Here is a 15,424-nt window from a genome sequence, read left to right as displayed (position 1 = left end):
CTTAAGAAACTGGCGGCAAGGTACGACGTTGACGTTGTATTTACAGCGAGAAACAAGATAGGAGGCTAGTGTGCTAGAGTTAGAAAGGGGCTCGACAGTATACCTCGTGATAGTTTTCGTTGTGCAGTGTCTCATAACAAAAAGATTCAGAGTATAGTGATCTAGAATACTTTCTAGGGGCACGAACGGAAGGGAAAGGGGCGCTTCGGGCACACTGGCCGCCACCGACCGCCACTGGTGGCGCTGCGGGTACCTTTCTAGTCAGGCAGGGCCGAGCCAGCAGAGCTATCAAGAAATAGCTCGGGGCACCTTAAACTAGCTGCAACACCTATTCGTCTACACATCCCCGGCACCCCGGTTCAGGAAATTCGAGAGTAAAAATATTGGGTTTAATAATTCATGAGTCAGGAACTGGAACTTCCTGGCTGTCTCGCGCCAAGAAACAGGCGTTACAGACTATGGGCCTGATCAGACGCATGGCTCCAGAAACGGGCGCCCGAACAAATGTCGCACGACACTTGGTGCAAGCATTTAGTCAACTGTGCCTTGTACATCAAGCCCAATTTCAGAATTTCACAAGGGCACAATGAGATCGCAATGATGCTATAAATCGAGAGGCAATGAAGGTCATCTTGCCTTCCTCGCATAACAGTAATCATGGCGCTTCAAGAAAACAAACAGCTGAACACAATAAATGAACTGGTGCAGCAACGACGTGATGTTCGGCCACCCTCTATCGCGCAACGTGCGCCCTGAAGGCTTATGCTTCATCACATTCAATGCTACCACATCCACTACCAGTTCTTCCTCCTTGGCGTTTTGTATAGCTGAGTGATAACAAGCCAACTGATTTACGACGACCGAGGATACAGGAACCGGCGTCGTTACTTCGCGAACGAATTATAGAGTAAGACGCTCGCTTGCCGTAAGGTTCCGTCGTAATTTATGTCGACGCAAGCATCCAAGCCTTCGAAGTGACAATTGCAGCAAGTCCATAGCAAGTCTTCACCAAAACAAGTTTCAATTACCGGAACGTTCATCTTTTTGTGCCGAACTGCTTGCTGTACAAGAAGCGTTTCGCTCCATGACCGCCATTCCCATGCTTCCCATGACCTGTATATTCATATGCACTGATACCCTCCAGGTGCCAAAGCTACTTAGGCTCGTCTGTAGCAGCACAGAAATCTCCCAAAACATACAGAGTCGAGCGGCACGCATACCGCAGCCAATTCATATTGAATGGACTCCGCATGACCTTTTAAGTGCCCAAAGCCATGTGTATGCTTCGACCCACCTTTCCACCTCATTGCCAAACCGGATAAAAATGAATAATGCTACCAGACTTTTAACAAAAAAGGAGAACCTACGACTCCGTACACGTGCTCTCATACCTCCGTGTAAGCTAAGCATCCCCGCGGTCTAACCATGCAAAGTAGGTTGCGTTTCAGATGATTCGAGTTAGGGTGGCCCTAACACCTGCAGTGACTCGAAAGTGGCCTCAATTTCGAGATTTGTATCCACACAATGGGTGCCCTGTCTGCAAGTCCACAGTTGCGGAAGCCGATATTCACCACCTGCTGTGGGAATGTCCAGCGCTGAAGCCGACACGGATCCGACACCTGGTGGCAGCTGGCCTCTCCCTCATAATTCGTCGTCAAATGCCGCTTGGACGCAGGGACCGCATCATCGTTCACTCCTCGACTGCATTACATCAGGCAACCTTTTTTTATTTATTTAATCATACCGTTCATCCTTCATAACATTCTTTTTATGCCCGAGGCAATAAACATCGCAAAAAATGAAGTAGGTACTAAGAAGTCGGCAAAGAAGGAAGAAGTAAGGAACAACAAATTTCCCAGAGAGAAGGACACAGATAACCCGAAGAAGAAACCAGTAGTTGGGATGGAGAGAGAGAATGCCAGTGTGCTTATCGCCGGGGATTCCAACGTGAGCAGGTGCAGTCGAGCTATCATGAAACGTGTAAAGGATGATAAGCGAGTATTAGTCAGAACCTTTTCAGGGAGGACAATGAACGCAGTGCTGAAAGAAACCAATAATAGGCTGTAGAAAAATTCCGCAGGGCGCAGCATGGTGACAGTAGCAGCGGGGCTGCAGCAGTGGCGCTGCAGGAGTGGTATAAAATTTACCTCAGGGAGTTGACGATTTCAGAGTGACAGCACAGCAAGCGCAGATTGTTGCGTGCACAGTACCGGATAGGCTAGGAAAGAACGGAAAGCTTGAAAAGGACATGGTGACAGTTAATCATCAGATAAGAAAGTTAAATGTGCGTTTCGGAGTGGTCGAAGTAAACATAGAGGTTTATAGAGCCTGTTTTGGCAAAACTTTTCAACGAGTTGGCATCTATTTTAACAGAAGGGTGGGAGCAGAGATCAGTGGGTGCCTGACGGGCAGGGCTGTACTTTTTAGGGGGTCCGCGAGGGCTCCGGGCGCACCGATAGTTGGAAGGGAAATAGAAGAAAGTGTAATAATGGAGGCGGAGCCCAACAAAATGGCAAAGAGGAGGTCTAGAAAGATAAGCACAAAAAAGAGATTTTGCACTAGGATCAGGTACATATGCTTGCAAGGGGGTAGAAAGAGAGCGAAATGACCAGAAATAGAACAGCAGTTGAAGGACGACGAAATAGATGTGTATGCTCAATGCGAGTGTGAACACCAACCCTCGACAAAGGACGACGCCCTGCAAAAGTGCCTAGCTGCAACCCGAGCGCCCGAGCCGTCTGCAGGTGTGGAGAACGATGGAGAGAGACAGTGTTAGGAGGACGAGTGAGGAGGACATGCGCCCAGCAGCGGCGCCAGCGGCGCCGCCGCGTCAGAAAAAAAGAAGGAAAGACGGGGAGTCGGACACGAACGAGACAAGATCGCTGTGGCCATGCTCACCTAATTTTGTAATTAATATGCTTGATAAACTCTGTTTAATTTGTTTGACTACTAACAATTCAGAACGGAGCATCTTCAACGGATACGACCAACGAAGATGGCGGACGACCGGCAGAGATGGCGCTTCTGTATGTACGTCTCGCCTTTCTTGTCCTTCTCTTTGTTTACGCTAAAAAAACCCTAGGCGAGAACAACGACTCAGGTCAAAGCGCACTCTACGACACGGTAACCAGCGGCAACATACCTCAGATACCCCAGTGAACAATCAACGTGGCAGAAATCCTGCAAGCCAGCGTTCAGGCAGCAGTGAGAGAAGCTATCAATGGAATCGCCTTGCTTCAGACACAGCAAGACGCGGCTACATCCATCATCGGTGCTGCTGAGACTGCTCGATTAGTACCCGCGTTTGATCCGGTGTCTTCGAGACGGCAGACGCATGGATACGGCGCGTGGACGACTTGGCAGAAGTCTACCATTGGCCCGACCTGCAAACATCTGGAAATGCATTCTCAAGGTTGGAAGGGCCTGCGAAAACATGGTATGACTCCCTCCCCTCCTTCAACAAAGCCTGGCCGGAATGGAAAGAAGAAATCAAGCGCGCCTTCCCTATGGCAGCGGGATCGCAACGACTCCAAAGGGAAATGAAGGAAAGACAACAGAAGCAAGGTGAGCCCATCGAGTGCTATTACAATGAAAAGCTCTCCAAAGCTCGCCGTTGTGGCCTCACAGATGAAGCCTGCATTGAGTACCTCATCACGGGGCTCTACGACGACGAGGTCATTAGAGCAGTGAGCGCACGCACGTACGAGTCACCAGAGGATCTTCTTCCAATGCCTGCAGCGCCTTGAAGAACGGTTAGGAAGCATCGCTTTCAAAACTTTCAAAACAGGTGGCCTCCCGAATGCTAAATTTCTCTCCATTTCCAACGCCCATAGCAACAAAAGCGAACTGGTGTCGACCAACCGCGGCCGCAGGGACGCTTCTCCGAGGGCGAGGAGGAAGCTGCCATGGAATGAAAGGGGGAGAATCACTCTGCTTCAACTACAGCGAGTACGGCAGTGTCCTTCAAATGCCCGGCACCGCCACGAAGGGCGCGATGCACAGCGTGTGGGCGAGTGGGCCATCAAGAAAACGACTGCAAAGCAAAAGAAGGTAGAGGAGCGCGCGTCACGCAGAACGTCGTGGGATTTGACTTCCAAGCCGCTGAAAAGGCGAACGAAGAGTATTTCATAATGGTGAAGACAAACGGCAGCGACATGCGATCATACGTCGATCTCGGCAGCCAGTGCGTAACTCTGCGGAAAGAGGATGCGTACCGCATCGGGAATCGCTTACTCAAAGTTGATCAAGCCGTTCTCCATCTGGGGTTGCGGGTTAGGGAATGCGACACCGTGTGGAGAAGCACGCGTCACTCTCACGGTCGACCAAGCTACAGCAGACGTTCCTGTGCTAGTTGTGCCCGACGCGTCACAGTCCGTACCACTACTTGTGGGTCAACCATGTACTGAGCAGCCACACGTCACAATTGTGAGGCGGAAGAACACCGTGCGGATATTATAGGAGCATGAAGACGTGGACGATATCAACTACAAGCTTCAGGAAACAACAGTGGTACCCCAGAATACGTGGGTTTCTTTAAGCTCCACGCCACAGGCAGTGCACCCTGCTCGGATGTGCTCGTGGAGGTTCAGGTCAGATGTCAAAAGGTCGAGAGCATTGCATACAATGTTGTGTTCTCAGCTCTGGCGGGGCCAATGAAACATGCGTCCCGATCATGAACGTTTCTAATCATGACCTGACCATCAAAGAGAACGAGCGGAGCACAGAAGGGCAAATTTGCTACCCGGACGATATGCCCCCGCGAGAGAGTGAGGTATAGCTTTCCTTTGTAGTTGTATGTTTGCGTTTGGGTGCATGTCAGTGAGTAATTACTTATTACAATCTACTCAACCTTGGGGGATTCCACTAAAATAATCGATCAACACCATTTCCAATTTGAGTTACTGATAAATTCGCTCTCGTTCTACCATCCGCTCGGCTGATAGACCTGGTTAGCTCAGTTGGTAGAGCGACTTCCCCGGAAATGCGGTGGTACCGGGTTCGATCCCCGGTTGAGCACAAATATTTCTTTGACTGCGAAGTTTCTGAGAAAGCCGATTAGCTTTCCTTTGCAGTTGTATGGATGCGCTTCGGTAGATGTCAATGAGTAATTACTTTTTTATTACAAACCTACTCCACCTTGCGGTATTGCCCTAAAATATTCAATCAGTACATTATTGATCAATTCAGTCTCGCTCTACTAACTGCTGTGGTGACAGTCCTGGTTAGCTCTGTTGGTAGAGTGACTGCCCCGGAGAGGTGGTGGTACAGGGGTCTACCCCCGGATCGGGACGAATTGTAAGGCGAAAGCCCTTTAGCCTCATTACTGTTGACAGAATGGTGTCAGCAGTGATGTCATACTTTCGAGAGCGAGAGTTAGAAATAAATTGTAAACCTTGTCTCCGCCTGGAATGGAACCTTCAGCCCTTGGAGCTCGAGCCTAGTGCTTTACCAACTGCGCCTTGTCTCGGATTGTGAAACGCTCTTCGTAATTCGCTTTTACTACTATGAGGAATCCGCGAGAGACAAATACTGCGCCTTTTCTTTGCTGTAAACGAATTATAGAACGCCAGTGAACTTAATTCGTTCAGTAAAATGTTGACTGTTCGACAATGGGCTCGTGATGTACCGTCACAACAGGTCATGACGTTACCAGGGGATCAAGCTGACCCCGCAATGGTCCGATCCAGGCGTCCATGTGGCGCCTTTCATTTGCCACTACCTCGAACACCACCCCACACAGCAAACAGAAGTAGGCCCTGCTTTGATGTGATAACTTTATTTTTCCGCCAGATAAGGAAGCCCTCAATCCACGCCCCCGGCACGCAGGCCTAAGGGACGGGAGCCGAGACCTTTCCGATCAGAAGCAGGCAAAGAGGTCTTGGCTTCGCGGCTTCTTCCGCCAGGCGGATGGCTGGTTGCTGTGGAGCAGGGACCTCGCTCCGCAGCAGGGCTTCCCAGGCTTCTCTACAATTTATATTTGCTTTTAGCCCCGGGGGGGCTAGTACATTTTCAGATTATATGGTCGAGGGTCCCTCTCTCCCCACAGTGCTTGTATTTAACGTTTTTTCTATCCATCTGGTGCCCCGCCGAGGTGGTGCAGTGGTGAGACGCCCGACTATTGTGCCAGAGTACCTGGGTTCGAACCCGACCTCGGCGGGTGCGTTTCGATGGAGGCGAAACGAAGAGGCGTCCGTGTGCTGTGCGACGTCAGCGCACGTTAAAGATCCCCAGGTGGTCGAAATTACACCGTAGCCCTCCACTACGGCCCCTCTTTCTCTCTTTCTACTTTCACTCCCACCTTCCTCCCTTCCCTTACGGCGCGGTTCAGGTGTCCACAGAAAACAAGTGAGACAGTTACCGCGCCTCTTCTTTCCTATAAATCAATCGTTTTATATTCTATCCATCTGGATATAGTATGCCCAGACCGGGTTTACAAAGTTCCCAGCTTGCTGGCGCCGCCATGCGACTGCTTTCCTATTGTTTAGACTTATCCGGTGGTGGCACCAGTCCCCTGCTTAACCTAATTTTGAAGAATCTTCGTATAATATTGCAGACGCTCGTCCATGTTCCGGCAATCGCGTTGCGAGGAACGGACGTGTGCGCAGGGGTCCAAATTAGGCGAATTTTCCTGTTTATCGTCCACTGGCCAGAATCCTTGCCGCTTCCGGCGAGACGCTACCCTTTCCAAAATTCCAAATAGCCGTTTTGATATCGCTGATTATGAAATTGGTTTGCATTCCGGCGCAAGCGAGCGCTATTGCAACTTCTTCAGCCGTTTCGACGTTGCGGCTTTTAATGGTGGAGGCAGATACCGGGGCACCTCGGCCGTCGACCACCGAGGCGACCGCCGCCCCCGTTTTGCCACTTTCTGCATCCACGTACGCAACCGACTTGCTGTCCATCGAATCGAAGAGGCTGATTAATGCTTCTGCACACTTCTCCGTCCTCTCTGATTGATTGGTTTATAGGAAGGGAAAGGCGCGGTAACTGTCTCACTTGTTTTATGTGGACACCTCATCCGCACCGAAAGGGAAGGGAGGAAGGTGGGAGTGAAAGTGGAAAGAGAGAAAGAGGACCCGTGGTGGAGGGCTTCGGAGTAATTTCGACCATCTGAGGATCTTTACGTGCGCTGCACACGGACGCCTCATCTCCCTCCTCACTGTGTTGAATGTGGGATGCATCTTACGAGGGAGGGGGGCCCCGCCGGGGTGGTGCGGTGCTAAGACGCCCGACTACTGTGCCGGAGCACCCGGGTTCGAACCCGACCTCGGCGGCTGCGTTTCAATGGAGGCGAAACGAAGAGGCGTCCGTGTGCTGTGCAATGTCAGCGCACGTTAAAGATCCCCAGGTGGTCGAAATTACTCCGTCGCCCTCCACTACGGCCCTTTTTCTCTTTCCACGTTCACTCCCACCTTCCTCCCTTCTCTTACGGCGCGGTTGAGGTGTCCACAGAAAAGAAGTGAGACAGTTACCGCGCCTTTCCCTTCCTATAAATCAATTAATTACGAGGGAGGGGGGAAATGATTATATTTTCTCGTTAGTCCTGTGGGATACTTGATTTTTCTCGCAGTCCGCTATCTGTCTGCAGGCCTACCATTTCGAGTATATGTCTGCCCGTGGTCGTTCGACTTAATCTTTCCAGCTGCGAAACTCTGACAGCCTCCACTATTTTGTCACAACTATTGTGTGCTCCCATAGAAAGGAGCTTCTCTGTGGATGTGGTAATTGGTAAGCCCAGGGTCCTCTTTATGCACCGTCCAATGAGAGAGTCTAACCTCTTCTTCTCCGAGAACGGCGTGGCATAGCTCACGCGCCTTATTACGTAAGCTTTGGTTAGTTTAAGTAAGCTTCTTTCCTTCAGGCCTCGTCCTTTCAACGCGATCCTTCTATATATGCCAATGGCTTGCGTGGCGAATCCCTCTAGCTTTTTTATTGTTCAATCATTATATCCATTCTCCTGAACGAATGGACCTAAGATTCTGGTTTGATCTACCTTTGTAATTTATTTCCTTTCTACTTTAATGTCAAATTCCCAGCTGCGCTTGCATCGGAGTGATTTTGGGTTATAGATAAATAAATCCGATTTTTGCGGCGAGCATGAGAGACCCCTACTAGCAGCGTAGTCTACGACAGTGTCCGCGGCTGCCTGCAGGCGCTCCTCAATGCTCGCATCACTACCCTGGTTAATCCAGAAATTGAAGTCATCCGCATAAATACTCAAATTTAGCCCCTTTATGCTCCTCAGAGCTTCTGGGAGGCCCCTCTTCGCCACGTTAAAAAGGAACGCGGAGATACCCGAGCCCTGCGGCATGCCCCTGCTCCCTGTCTTCACTGTCGGAGACTGAATGTCTTGAAACTTCGTGCAGGCAGTTCTGTTTGACAGAAAGGCCTCGATGTACTCGTATGTTCGTGCACCTACTCCGATTTCTTGGAGACCATAGAGAATCGCTTCGTGTTTAACTTTATCAAGAGTCTTTGTCAAGTCCACGCCGAGAACCACTTTGGCGTCTCTAAAACGCGAGTCGATTATGTCGTATTTGAGTCGGAGCATCACGTCCTGCGTAGTCAAACCCGGTCGGAAGCCGACCATCTCGTGCGCCCACAGGTCGTTTTCTCGCCCGCCGGGGTGGCGCAGTGGTAAGACGCCCGACTACTGTGCCGGAGTTCCCGGGTTCGAACCCGACCTCGGCGGCTGCCTTTCGATGGAGGCGAAACGAAGTGGCGTCCGTGTGCTGTGCGATGTCAGCGCACGTTAAAGATCCCCAGGTGGTCGAAATTACTCCGTAGCCCTCCACTACGGCTCCCCTTTCTCTCTTTCCACTTTCACTCCCACCTCCATCCCTTCCCTTACGGCGCGGTTCAGGTGTCCACAGAGCAAGTGTGACAGTTACTGCGCCTTTCCCTTCCTGTGAACCAACCAACCAACCATAAAGCGCGTCAGTCGTGTCTGGACTAGGACTACATGCTCTATGAAGTTCCCCATGCACGAGGTTAAATAGGTCTTAGATTTTCTAGTTTTGGGAGTTTGCCCGGCTTTGGGATTAGAATTACGTTTGCTGACTTCCACTGCCGAGGCAGGTGGCCTTTAGTCCAAAATTTTCTAGGAGGCGTAACGTTTCAAATTGGTTTACAGGATTGAACAGGCGCAGCATGTCACAATTTTCCGCGGACAAATGTACCACGCCGTAAAGGAAGGGAGGAAGATGGGACTGAGAGAAGAGAGGGAGATAGAGGTGCCGTATTGGAGGGCTGCGATCCACCGCGCTATAATGGCTTTCGCCTCGCCTCAGTGGCCGCCTTTCGATGGAGGCGAAAAGCAAGGTGCCCGTGTGCTGTGCGATGTCAGTGCACAATAAAGAACCCCAGGTGGTCGAAATTTCCGGAGTCCTCTACTACGGCGTCTCTCATAGCCTGAGTCGCTTTGGGACGGTAAACCCCACAAACCAACCAACCATCATCGCACTGTGAGAAATACCTTGATCGTTTTACGAGCGAATACAAGTCACAGGTATTAAACTTAGGTAAGTTCACTGATTGGAGAGACAACAGAGGCCTATTGTACCCTTCGATTGTTCTATACCAGTTTGTGGCTGACCTTGAGAATGCGTTTACAAACTTCTTTATCCTAAATTCATGCCAACAGTATTTTGGATGTACTCAATATGCTCTAGATCAAGCAAACATGCAAACTTGGGTGCTCCGACCACTGTCAGCGCATTGCAGCAGAAATGACTGCTTTCCACCCAACTACCCGCATGCACGTTTTACAAAAACGTATTAACCAGAGGAATGACAAGAAACGTCAAGTGTCAAAGCACCTGAAGTTCAGCAGATGCTCTTAGGACTCTTTGTGTGGTCAGTAATTTCACAAAACAGCTCATTATTAATGACTTTTGTCCCATGCAATCGAATAAGGTAAAAGAGCAGCGGAGAAGCCATGCCATATACCTGAACAAAATTGCACTGGCCTCCTCACGAATTTTGTTTAATGTTACGCATGACACCAAAGTATGAAAGAATTTTAGCATCTAGCTAGCAGCGATGGCACATATTGCTGCTGTGAACAAAATACTGCTGACCCCAGATTATAGCGTTGGATGGCTCGTTTCAAATAGTAGGTTTTTCTTTCGGGAACGCTGTCAAAAAAATGTAACATCCTTAGCTACTCCTCACTTTTCCAGTTGGTAAATTTCCAGCTGGAAATTTCTAACGCTTCGTGGATATCACGCTAAAATGAGTATCCCTGATTACCAGTGAATACCGAATATCGCAGTAGACTAATCGTATTTAATGACCCGGGTTCGAACACGACTCGGCGGCTGCGTTTCGATGGAGGCGAAACGGAGTGGCGCCTGTGGGCTGTGCGATGTCAGTGCACGTTAAAGAACCCCAGGTGGTCGAAATTTCTGGAGTCCTCCACTGCGGCGTCTCTCATAGCCTTAGTCGCTTTGGGACGTTAAACCCGACAAACCACAAACCAATCTTATTTATTGGCAAAAGGAAACCTACTGAGACGTGCGAGGCTGAACACAGCTGTGAGAACCCGTGCGCGCGCACTGTGCCTGGCCACTCTGCTGCTAATAGTTGAGTTTGCTCTTTAATAAAGCGGGCTTTGCAGGGCTTATAGCTGGCCTTCTCCAACCTATTGACGTGCCCTTGGAACCATTTTGTCGTGTTGGGCTTGACCTTCTTGGCCCCTTCCCGACATCACGGTCGGGTCACAACTGGATCGCAGTGGCAACCAATTATGCAACACGCTATGCCATCACTTGAGCTTTACCCACGAGCTGCGCTACGGATGTCGCTGACTTTCTTCTACACAGCGTCATTCTCCATCACGGCGCTCCTCGTCAATTAATCACCGACCGCGGTCGCTACTTTTTGTCCCGAGTTGTTGAAGACATCCTGCGTTCATGTTCTACGAAGCATAAGCTCGCGACCGCGTACCATCCCCAAACCAACGGTCTTACCAAGCTCTTCAACCGCACACTTAGGGATGTTATCTATGGATGTATCACCCAACGTTATTTAACGTTGGTATCACCTGATCACCACAACTGGGACTTAGCGCTGCCATATGTGACCTTTGCTTACAACTCTTCTAAGCACGACACGACGGGTTATTCACCCTTCTTCCTGCTCTTTGGCAGGCACCCCGCTTTACCTTTGGACACGTTGGTTCCGCCTGCTGGCCGCCCCATATCTACCTACGCACGTGACGCCATTGCGCAAGCCACTGAAACGCGCCAAGTAGCCCGTACTCGGCTCCTCGCCTCTCAGACTTCTCAGAAGTCTGCCTACGATAGGCGACGTCGCCACGTAACCTATGACACTGGGTCCTTGGTTCTTTTGTGGTCTCCTGTACGCCGCATTGGTCTCTCGGAGAAACTTTTGTCCCCCTACAGTGGCCTTTATCGGGTGGTGCGCCAAGTCACTGATGTGACGTATGAACTTGGCCCTCTTGTGGCCGCGTCCTCCTCCTCTTGCCCCACTACTGACATTGTCCATGTTTCGCGCCTGAAGCCATACAAATTCATGCCTTCTTTGCCAGTTTAGCGCCGGGACGACGCTTACACCGCCGGTGGGTCAGCTACGCGATTACGACGACGAACTGTGTCCTCTGGAATCGCGGAAGGGACAAGGTGAAGAAGTGGGACTGGTCCCGTGTTGCTGCTCGCTGCTGTGCCAGTTCTAACTGGGTTCTAAATATACTGTAAATACATCGAGTTTCCACGTAACAATATTTACCCAGTACAAATTAATGTATCATAATAATTTACAGTGCGCGAGAGGTAGTCCCGCATGAGCCGTAGGAGACTCCAGCGAAAAAAAACTAAGATGATCTCTTAGATGTCTCTTAAGAGGAGAGTGGCGAAAGCCAACCCTTCCTCTCCTAATATTTGCCTCTCATGGTTTGCCTCTTATCGGCATTCGTTGCAGTGCTACACATATTTATAATTGGTTTACAGGAAAGTAGAGGCGCAATATCTTTCACACGCTAGACAAGAACTAATATCGCGGAATATGACAGATCTTGCGCACAGATCTCGCGCACAAATCTCCCGCATGGGATTTTGTTCCGGGAGCCTAGAAAGGCTTTCGCCTTAATAAGAGCGATTTTACGCTAGTGCAGGATGCGAACATTCATTTCGAATGAAAAACCTTTGATTACAAGTGAAGGTCCAAATACGTCGGCGGAGAGAAACAATAATCATTTATCACTGAATAAGAGCTTAAAAGCATTGATACTATTTCGCGCTATTGCAAGAAAGCATTAAAAATTTGTCTGGATGGATGGATGCAATATACGAGCGTCCCCTTTGAAACGGTGTGGTAGCAGTAGCTATCATTGGATGGATGGATGGATGGATGGATGGATGGATGGATGGATGGATGGATGGGTGGATGGATTATAGGAGCGTCCCCTTTGAAACGGGGTGGTAGCAGTAGCTATCATTGGATGGATGGATGGATGGATGGATGGATGGATGGGTGGATGGATGGATGGATGGATGGATGGATGGATGGATGGATGGATGGATGGATGGATGGATGGGTGGATGGATGGATGGATGGATGGATGGATGGATGGATGGACGGATGGATGGATGGATGGATGGATGGATGGATGGATGGGTGGATGCGTGGACGGATGGGTGGATGGATGGGTGGATGGAATATAGGAGCGTCCCCTTTGAAACGGGGTGGTAGCAGTAGGTATCATTGGATGGATGGATGGATGGATGGAATATAAGAGCGTCCCCTTTGAAACGGGGTAGGGGTGGTGCAGCGGTGGCGTAGCGGTAGAACATCCGCCTCGCATGCAAGAGGACCGGGGTTCAAATCCCGGTGCCGCGCAATTCTCCACCGGATGAATAAAAAAAAAAAAAATCCGAGTGTCGATGGAATTGCATAAACAGGTTTGAAGTGCGACCTGATGCCGGTGAACACCTCCGGCAACGCACTCCCTCACCAGAACAGGAGTTGGCCACCCTGGTGCAGTAATTGGCCACAACCTCCTATGATAAGCTCCATAAAACCCCGGCCCTCAGTCACCAGCGGCTGCGGAACAACTGACCACGGCGGCGGTCAGACCTGTGACGCAGCAGGGGGTGCTAAGAAAGCCTGGCTCCGCTGGACAGGCCGCCATTGGAAACTGACCCTGGCAACGTTTAATGCTAGAACCCTAGCTAGTGAAGCTAGTTTAGCAGTGCTGTTAGAGGAACTAGAGGGCATGAAATGGGATGTCATAGGGCTTAGTGAGGTTAGGAGGCCGAATGAGGCATATACTATACTGAAGGATGGGCATGTACTGTGTTATCGAGGTTTACCAGAGAGGCGACAACTAGGAGTAGGTTTCCTTGTCAATAAGTATATAGCGGGTAATATAGATGAATTCTATAGTATTAATGAGAGGGTTGCAGGCATCGTAATTAGGCTTAATAAGCGGTATAAACTGAAGGTTGTACAGGCCTATGCACTTACAAGTAGTTATGATGACCAGGCAGTTGAAAGCTTCTATGAAGATGTAGAATCGGCAATGCGAAAAGTAAAGACGCAGTATACTGTACTAATGGGCGACTTCAATGCCAAGGTAGGGAAAAAACAGGCAGGAGACAAGGCAGTAGGTGACTATGGCGTTGGTTCTAGGAATAGCAGGGGGGAGTTACTAGTTGAGTTTGCAGAGCGCAGTAACTTACGAATCATGAATACCTTCTTCAGCAAACGGAAGAACCGGAAATGGACATGGAAAAGTCCTAACGGAGAGACTAAAAATGAAATTGACTTCATAATGTGTTCAACCCCCGCCATTGTGCAGGACGTAGAGGTAATCGGGAACGTGCGATGCAGTGACCACAGGATGGTGAGGTCCCGAATTAGCCTAAATCTGAAGAAGGAACGCAACAGATTAGTAAGAAAGAAACCCATCAACGAATTAGCGGTGAGGGGGAGGGCAGAAGAGTTCAGGATCTCGCTACAGAATAGGTATTCAGCTCTAACTGAGGATGGCGACATTACCCTAGAGGCAAGGAACAATAATTTCAGAGATATCATTACTGAGTGCGCGGTAGAAGTAGGCGGTAGGATAGTTAGAGAGGATACCGGTAAGCTGTCTAAGGAGACGAAAGATTTGATTAAGAAACGCCAGAGTATGAAAGCTTCCAATCCAACAGACCAGATCGAATTGGCCGAGATATCAAAGCTAATCAATAAGCGCAAGGTGGCCGATATAAGGAAGTATAACATGGAGAAAATTGAGCATGCTGTAAAGAACGGGGGAAGCCTTAAAGCGGTAAAGAAGAAATTGGGCATAGGCAAAAACCAGATGTATGCGATAAGGGACAAGGCGGGCAACGTCATCACTAATATGGACAAGATAGTCAAAGTAGCCGAGGAGTTCTATACAGATCTCTACAGCAGCCAAAGTAGACAGGACCGTAATGAGATTGGCGGTAGGGAAAAACAGTCAGACGTTCCACCAGTGACGAAAGACGAGGTCAAGAAAGCATTAGAAACTATGAAAAGGGGGAAATCAGCTGGAGAGGATCAGATAACTACAGATTTGCTGAAGGACGGGGGGGATATCGTGCTAGAAAAACTGGCCACCCTGTATACGCAGTGCCTGGTGTCATCGACGGTACCGGAACCATGGAAGAATGCAAACATTATCCTCATTCACAAGAAAGGGGACTCTAAGGACCTTAAAAATTACAGACCAATCAGCTTACTGTCTGTTACGTACAAGGTATTTACTAAGGTAATCGCTAATAGAATCAGGACAACCTTAGACTGCAGTCAATCAAAGGATCAAGCAGGGTTTCGGAAACGGTACTCTACTATCGATCATATCCATACCATCAACCAGGTGATAGAAAAATGCTCGGAATATAACCAGCCCTTATACATAGCATTCATTGATTACGAAAAAGCATTTGACTCAGTTGAAACCTCGGCGGTGATGCAGGCATTGCGAAATCAGGGGGTAGACGAGCCGTACGTGAAAGCGCTGGAAGATATATATAGTGGCTGCACAGCAACCATAGTTCTGCATAAAGAAAGTAACAAAATTCCCATAAAGAAAGGTGTTAGGCAAGGAGACACAATCTCCCCAGTACTATTCACAGCTTGTTTAGAGGAAGTATTCAGAGACTTGGAATGGGAGCAGTTAGGGATAAGGGTAGATGGAGAATACCTCAGTAATCTGCGATTTGCTGATGACATTGCCTTGCTAAGCAACTCGGGGGATGAACTGCAAATAATGATTGATGACCTAGACAGAAAAAGTAGAAAGGTAGGCTTGAAAATCAATATGCAGAAGACTAAGGTAATGTTCAACAGCCTCGGGAAGGAACAGCAGTTTACATTAGGTAGCGAAATACTGGAAGTAGTAGGCGAATATGTCTACTTAGGACAGGTAGTAACC

The 15,424-nt window shown here is 49.3% G+C and overlaps 1 pseudogene; it reads left to right on the top strand.

Moving 5' to 3' along the window:
* The first annotated feature begins 3,162 nt into the window (after window positions 1-3,162).
* LOC146194400 (uncharacterized) lies at window positions 3,163-5,832 on the top strand (annotated as a pseudogene).
* Window positions 5,833-15,424: the final 9,592 nt, after the last annotated feature.

Source organism: Amblyomma maculatum, chromosome 3, assembly GCF_055883805.1.
Source record: "Amblyomma maculatum isolate TAMU_Amacu chromosome 3, ASM5588380v1, whole genome shotgun sequence".
In the NCBI taxonomy this organism is placed as follows: Eukaryota; Metazoa; Arthropoda; class Arachnida; order Ixodida; family Ixodidae; genus Amblyomma; species Amblyomma maculatum.
This window is presented reverse-complemented; position numbering and strand designations above follow the sequence as displayed.